We start from the raw sequence: 8,248 nt of genomic DNA on the forward strand, positions 1-8,248 counted from the left end.
CTATTTGAATTAGAAAGAAGAAATTGCAGCCAAAACCGTTGCTAAAAGCTACCACCTGGACTGTGAGGCAAACTGAGCCCCAGGTTACCTGCAATTCAAATAGGCAAATGTGTGAAGGAAACAAGTTTAAAAAGAAAAAGTGACTTTTCCACTGCTGCTAGGAGAGCAGTCCAGTCTCCCAATAGAACAGCTGTCTTCCTGCTGACCTCTGCCTGGCCAAAACCCACCCTGATTTTCACCCATACTGAGACCTAACATGCATGTCTCTGAGGCAAAGCACAATCTGTATGTTATACAGCAGTACAACATAGTATACATCATCTCATATTAGCACTATATGTGTATCCTTGCACAGTGTTAGAATAGTGATTCTCCAGCCCTCCTTCATTAGGCAGGCACTGAACTCTCCATCCTACTGCTGATCATTTTCATGCTGTTTCAGGAGCAACTGAAGTGCTTCAAACAGCATTAAACAGATAAAAACTCTTTAACTCCTCATGTACAACAATATGATTACATGCATTATCTTGTACTGAAGTGTTTTGTTTCTTGCTCCTGGATCCCAAATAGTCCCATGTTTACAAACCCTTATGCTCTTGTTCTTTATTTTAGGTAGCTTCCTCTTACCACACAAGGAGAGGGCTCTTTGTGCTAGGCAATGTATAAATTTTGTATAAGCTTACATAACAAGTTTATAAAACATTTATAAAGTTTGTATATACTCTGACTGTGCACTGGCACAGGTTGCCCAGAGAGGTGTTGGAATCTGCATCCTTGGAGATCTTCAAACGCTGTCCAGACATAGTCCTGGTCAACCTGCTCTAGGTGCAATGCTTGAGCACGGGGGTTGGACCTGATGACCTCCAGAGGTCCCTTCCAACCTCAGCCACTCTGTGCTTCTGGGAAACTTACAGAGAAAACAAGTTAGATCTGTCCTTGCTAAGAAGCATTTGATACAGAGAGGCAAGACAGACAAGAAGGCAAGGCAGAAAAGGGGTGAACGTAGTTTCATTTCTCTTGTATTTACGGAGAAATGTGGTGATTTACTGAAGGTGGCTAGATGAATTCCCAGCAGTTATAAGACATGAACTTAGATGTCTTGAAATGTCATGACAACAATAAACTTGATTCTGTTTTCCTGAACTGAAGATTTTGTTTTCTATCAAAGCAGAAGTTTTACCATCCTACTTTCTATTTTGGTTTCCTACCAGATTTGTCTCTGCTTATGTGACCAAGAAAACATTTGACCTCACAAGGCGCTGCACTCCTTTACCAGCCACTGAAATTGAAATGGAATTCAGCACCGCAGTGAATATTAATGAATAGGAAAAGGCTCCTCACTGGCTCTTTACAGAACCAGACTCAATAGTTTATTAAAACAGCTATAACACCTTTTCATAGACAGAAGTAGCTACATATAAAGAGGAACAATGGAGCTTTAGCCATTAGTAATAATTCTGTTTTCAATGACTTTGAGATCTTAATTTTTCACTCCTTCTGGTGCAATTCTTTTAACTGAATTTGGACATTAAATAAGTGATTCATGCGAGCTAGTTATTTCTTTTACAGGAGTTGAAGAATAAAAGGGAGAACCGTAGTAGTCAAAGGAATTAGAGCTGAAATATGGAAACCATGAAATGCAGTGTTTGTGTAAACCTGATGAGAGCAGATCCTTTAATCAGAAGTAGAGCATGAAAAATGCTGTTGGAAGCAGACAGAAGGAAGCAATGTTTAAGTTTTTGCTCCTGAAAGATTTTTCCCTGAAGCAGATTTGAAAAGGAAGAGGAGGGAATAACAAGTGTTTCCATATGACTTTTTTTGGAAAGTACTGTTTTTTTCCAAGACCATCTCTGCTGAAATCAATTTCCCCTAATGGAGCTGCCCCAACTACTGTTCTATATTAAGGAGCCAGGTGTTCTGCTTGGTCTGTTGTGAATAAATGGCAGAGTATTTCTAAAAGACAATTTTTCATTTCTACTTTGTCATATTTATTTGGTCTGTTCCTGTTTCAAATTGATGACTTGGCTAATCTAAAATTCAAAGTCCTACACTGAGCAGTCTCAGCTCTTGTTGGCTTTAATTAGAATTTTAAAGTGATATTATCTTCCAAAAAAAGCTGGTGTTTATAGCATTCGAAATATAGAGTCACGAGCAAGAAACTGACAGATTCTTCTTGACCATGAAGCCTGTCAAGATTTTTTAAATGATTTTACAATAGAAAATGCAGTTTCTACAAAACAACATCGCATCAAGAAGCTTTCTGTTTGTCTAAGGTATGGCATGTTGGTGTTTCACATAGGGTCAGCCCAAGTGGCTTTGTGATATTCTGGTTTGTTCAAACAACCCAAAGTATTTCTTTCCTATTAATTAAATTAGGATGGGTTTCCCTACTGTGTCAAGCTGCTTCCTGGAAATCCCACTCTGTTCAGGTCTCACGATGCAGTGTCGCCCTTCCCCTCTGCCGTTTGACTGCAGGGACAGCATGGGAGATGTAATCTGTCCCATAAGGGCCTTCGGGAACATCTGATAAACCACAACTTGTGTGGTCAGTCACAGAAAAGGTCTACTCCTGTGAGCATCTGCAAAAGTCTCTGAGTGTGCGAGTAAGTGTCCCAATAAGAACTGCAAGAGGTAATCTGTATTTTTGACATTTGCAGGACTTTTGCGTGCTTACAGTGACCTATACATTGACACGGGCTTGCAGAATACACTGGAAACAGAGGGGTGGTGTGTGAACAGATTGTGTGACATTGCCGGATGTTGATTAGGTAGTGCTGTACCCTTGTTGAGATTACTGCTGTAGTAGTCTCAGTGTCACCTTCTTTAAGAAATGTGGGAGATAAGTTGTTTCCACTAAGAGAATTTTCTAGTCTTTAAAAAAATTATTATTGTCTGTAAAAGCCAATTTATTCCAATCAATCAGCTTTACCTTAAGTGTTCATTGTTAATATTGTTCAGATGAGCAGTACAAATACAGAAGCATATGAGTTTCATCATTGTATGACATATAATCCACACTCTTCCAATGAAATATGGTCATAGATTCCTGTTGTGTCGAAGCTGGAAATTACTCTACACAGGAAGAAGAAGTGGGAAATTATTCTAGATGGCTTTCTGTGTCGTAACACAAATCTAAGGCTAGTACAGCACATTGGAGGTTTAGCCAGGTTAGGGATCATTTCTTGCTGCCACTTTTGCAGGGGATTTCTGAAAGATGGAATTGGAAGTTGTCCACGGAGTTCTCTGAACAACAGAAAAGAGGTGTGTTGCCATCCCTGTATCTAAACTCCAACAGTATTTTTCTGGTGGTTCATTCAAGGAGTAATTATTGGCTGTGGTGGGTTGATACCACAAGAAAGAACAAGATGGAAAAGCTTGTGGGTTGAGATAAGAACAGGGAGATCAGTTACCAACTACAACCCCATGAAAAACAGACTTGATGTGAGGAAAATGTATTTACTGCCAATTAAAAGAAGAGCAGAATGGTGAGAAACTAAGACAAAACGTAAAATAACTTCCCCTCCACCCCCACAGGTTCAGCTTCAATCCTTCACTCCCAACGCTTCTACCTCCTCCCCTCAAGCAGCGCAGAAGGACGAGGTCAGGGTTTGTGGTCAGTCCCTAACAGTTCCTCTCTGCTGCTGCTGCTTCCTCCCCACACTCTTCCCCTACTCCAGTATGGGGTCCTTCCCACAAGATACAGTCCTTCAGGGTGGGTCCTTTCCACTGGCTGCAGTTCTTCAAGAACTGCTCCAACATGGGTCCCTCCCACGTGGTGCAGTCCTTCAGGAACAGGCTGTTCTAGCGTGGGTCCCCCACGGGTTCAGAGGTCCTGCCAGAAAATCTGCTCCTTTGTGGACTCCTCTCCACAGGCTGCAGCTTCCTTCAGGTCATGTCCACCTGCTGTGGTGTAGGGTCCTCCATGGGCTGCAGTGGGACAGTGCCTCACCGTGGTCTTCTCAATGGGCTGCAGGGGAGTCTCTGCTCCAGCACCTGAGGCACCTCCTCCCCTTCTCCTTCACTGACTTTGATATCTGCAGGGCTGATTCTGTCACATTGCTCTCATTCCCCTCTCTCAAAACTGGTGAGGGATATTTTTTACCCGTTCTTAAACACTTTTTCCCAGAGGCACCACCAGCTTAAATGATGGACTGTTTGCCTCTGGCCAGGGATACTGGCTCCATTTTAGCGCTGACTGGAACCAGACATGTCTGGCATGGGACAGCCCCCCTCACAGAAGCCACCTCTGCAGCCTTCTGCTGCCAACTCTTTCCAATGCATTGGCATAACTCATTTGGTCGAGAGACTCATATTGACAGTAGCATTGCAGGACCATAACCCTCCTTGAGCATAAAATCCCTTGACTGGACATAAGAATTTCACAGAATCACAGAATCACAAAATGTTAGCGGTTGGAAGGCACCTCTGTGGGTCATCTAGTCCAACCCCCCTGCCGAAGCAGGGTCACCTAGAGTAGGTAGTAGAGGACCTTGTCCAGGCGGGTCTTGAATCCCCAGAGAAGGAGACTCCACAACCTCCCTGGGCAGCCTGTTCCAGTGCTTCGTCACCCTCAGAGGGAAGAAATTCTTCCTCATGTTCAGACGGAACTTCCTGTGCTTCAGTTTGTGCCCGCTGCCCCTTGTCCTGTCACTGAGCACCACTGAAAAGATTTTGGCCCCATCCTTCTGACACCCACCATTTATAAACATTTATTAGGTCCCCTCTCAGCTTTCTCTTCTTCAGGTTAAACAAGCCCAGCTCCCTCAGCCTTTCCTTGTAAGAGAGATGCTCTCATCCCCTCATCATCCTCGTAGCCCTCCGCTGGACTCTCTCCAGTAGCTCCTCATCTTTCTTGAAGTGGGGAGCCCAGAACTGTACACAGTACTCCAGAGTGGGAGGAGAACCTCCCTCGACATGCTGGCCACATTCTTCTTAATGCACGCCAGGATGCCATTGCCCTGCTTGGCAGCCAGGGCACACTGCTGGCTCATGGTCAATTTGTCATCCACCAACACACCCAGGTCCTCCTCTGCAGAGCTGCTGTCCAGCAGGTCCGCCCCAAGCCTGTGCTGGTGCATGAGGTTGTTCCTCCCCATGTGCAGGACCCTGCACTTGCCCTTGTTGAACTTCATCAAGTTCCTCTGTGCCCGAATCTCCAGGCTGTCCAGGTCTCACTGAATGGCAGCACAGCCTTCTGGTGTATCCACCACTCCTCCCAGTTTTGTGTCATCAGCAAACTTGCTGATGGTACATTCTAACTCTTCATCCAGGTCATTGATGAAGAAGTTGAACAAGACTGGGCCAAGTACTGACCCCTTGGGGACAGACTGCTAGTCTCCTAGATCTCAGGACACACCGTCTTTGCTCCTCATGTAAAGATGTCGTAACTCTTGATGGAAGTCCCTGATCCTCCATGTCATGACACGTGTTTTGTGTCCATAAAGCCCTGCACCTACAGCTAACACTGGTGCAAGTTTTTGTCCCAGGTGGTGGCAGTGACAAGGTGCATGTACTGTCTTTTGGGTGGCATGCAAAGATTAGATGGTGGGATTTTGAGCTGCCATAAGGATGCAGGAGCTCAGTGGGTGCTTAGCATTTTGAGATAGAGGAGACAGGTCCAGAAGCAGTGAGAAAGAGGGCATTTCCCAGAGTATTGCAACAGCCAGACAGTGAGCTTTCACGTCTGTAAAGGATGTTGATCAAAAATGGGAGATAAGGTTGTTTCCTACTGCTCTGGTTGTTCACACTTGTTTAGCCCTTATTTCTGGGCAAATTTTGTGTAAGGAAGTGAGGAGCTTGTTCAGTGGGATGACACGAATAACCAGCTCACTGTTACGTGCCCATTCCCACAGCACAGGGAGTCTAACAATACTGCACTGGGCTGCAGAGCACTGGCTGTGAACAACTGAAGGTGAAACTTTGCTGTGGGAGCAAAACTATCAAGGAGTGACTATATCAGTGGACAAGGGAAGAGATATGGATGTTGTCTATCTGGACTGGTGTAAGGCCTTTGACATGGTCCGCAACAGCGTTCTTCTCTCTAATTTGGAGAGATAAGGATTTGATTGATGGACTGTTGAATGGAACAAGAGTTTGTTGGATGGTTGTATACAGAGGGTAGTTGTCAATGCCTCGATGTCCAGATGGAGATCAGTTAAAAGTTGTGTCCCTCAGGCGTCTATGCTGGGATCAGTAATTGTTTAATATCTTCATCAACAACAGAGCGGGATTGAGTGCACACTCAGCAGGTTCGTAGATGGTGTTGTCAAAATGCTGGAGGTATGGGATGTCTTCTAGAGGGACCTTGACAAGCTTAAGAGGTGGGCCTGTGTGAACCTCATGAGGTTCAACAAGGTCAAGTGCAAGGTCCTGCATCTGGGTCAGGGCAGCCCCCGGTATCGATAGAGGCTGGATGACAAAGGGATTGAGAGCAGCCCTAAGGAGAAGGACTTGGGGCTACTGGTGGATAAAAACCTGGACATGACCCAGCAATGTGCGCCCAGAAGGCCAACCGTATCGTAGGCTGCATCAAAAGCAGCATGGCCAGCAGGCTGAGGGAAGTGGTTCTGCACCTCCACTCTGCTCTGATGAGAGCCCACCTGGAGTCCTGCATCCTCCTCTGGAGCCCTCAGCATAGGAAATGTGTGGACCTGTTGGAGCAGGTCCAGAGGAGTGTCATAAAAATGATCAGAGGGCTGGAACAGCTCTCCTATAAAGACAGGCTGAGAGAGCTGGGTCTACTCAGCCTGGAGAAGTGAAGGCTCCGGGGAGACTTTATTGTGGCCTTTCTGTACTTAGAGTATGGTTTTAAGAAAGATGAGGGAAAACTTTTTAGTAGGGCCTGTTGTGGTAGCACAAGGGGTAGCCATTTTAAACAAAAAGAAGGTAGATTCAGACTAGACAGGAGGAAGAAGTTTTTTATGATGAGAGTGGTGAAACACTGGAACAGGTTGCCCAGAGAGGTGGTAGGTGCCCCATCGCCAGTAACATTCAAGGTCAGGTTGGTCGGGGGCTGGTGGCAAGCTGATCTGTTTGAAGATATCACTGCTCGTTGCAGGGGGGTTGTATTAGATGACATTTGGAGGTTGCTTCCAACCCAAAGTATTCTATGATTCTATGATTTCTTTATCTACCTGCACATACATGCAGACAGAGCACAAAGCATTGGTAAAATGGTGCAGTGTAGTATATCAGGTTATTTTCAGGTGGTGTAAATGTTTTCTTCATACTGTCTCACAGTAAATCAAAGTGCCTAGATTCTTTGAGATCATGCCCATCAATGCCAGCATGCATAAAGAAAATTGGGGGTGGCTGGATTATATAGCTAAATCCTATTTAACACTTAAAAAATATTGGAGAGCTTCAACTCTCTTAATAGGGAAAACACTGCGCAGTGAGAGGTGATTTCTTCACTTGGCTTACTCATTTGATATCTCTGGCCATTTTAGACTATGCCATTAACTTAATTGTGTTTATCACTCCCCTGATTTCCCATCCTTCTTTTTTTTTTTTTGTAACACTTGTTTCAGTCATTGTTTGTGCTATGCTGCAGGCTGAACTGCAGAGCAGAAATATTTGTAAGGAATGGGCAAGTATAATATTTCTAAAAACATGTATTTAATCCTACACTGCTGTTTGCAGTCACATGCTGTCTTAGAAGTCAGTGGCTAGGAATTAGCTATCCAGAAGTAGAAATTCATTTCGCACCACCATTGTGCAAAGCTGAAGGTTAGCACTTACTAAGACAGAATAAATTCATGATTATATGGAAGAAAGCCATCTCAGTAGCCTAATCTATTATCTGGACTCCTGCAACAGAAACACAAAACACACAGAAAACCTTGGTGTCTCCATTACCAGAAGTCAAACAATGACCATTTAATGGTATTGTTATATTAGAGGAAAATATCTCATGTTAACTTGAACCGCTACAGTTGTTAAAAAGAATTTCCTTGAAATATTAGTCCATTTTTATTGTTAATGTGTTGACTTAACTCTGATTAGAAGGTCAGACTGTCCAAATCACTTTTCCTTTCTGCCTTAGTGAAAGACAAATATTTTAATTTTGTCACTAATATTTTCAGTTGCATGACCCGATGGAACAGGAGCAGGCAGTCCAACCCTCTCCTTAGCACCACTTCAGTGTTAAATTCATGTCATGATCATTTAATGTCCGCCTTTTACTGAATCACTTAACTCTGTTGTCTCTTCAGTTTCTCAGGCATAGTCCTCTAAATGCAGCATACTT

This window comes from Opisthocomus hoazin, chromosome Z (assembly GCF_030867145.1).
Source record: "Opisthocomus hoazin isolate bOpiHoa1 chromosome Z, bOpiHoa1.hap1, whole genome shotgun sequence".
Classification (NCBI taxonomy): Eukaryota; Metazoa; Chordata; class Aves; order Opisthocomiformes; family Opisthocomidae; genus Opisthocomus; species Opisthocomus hoazin.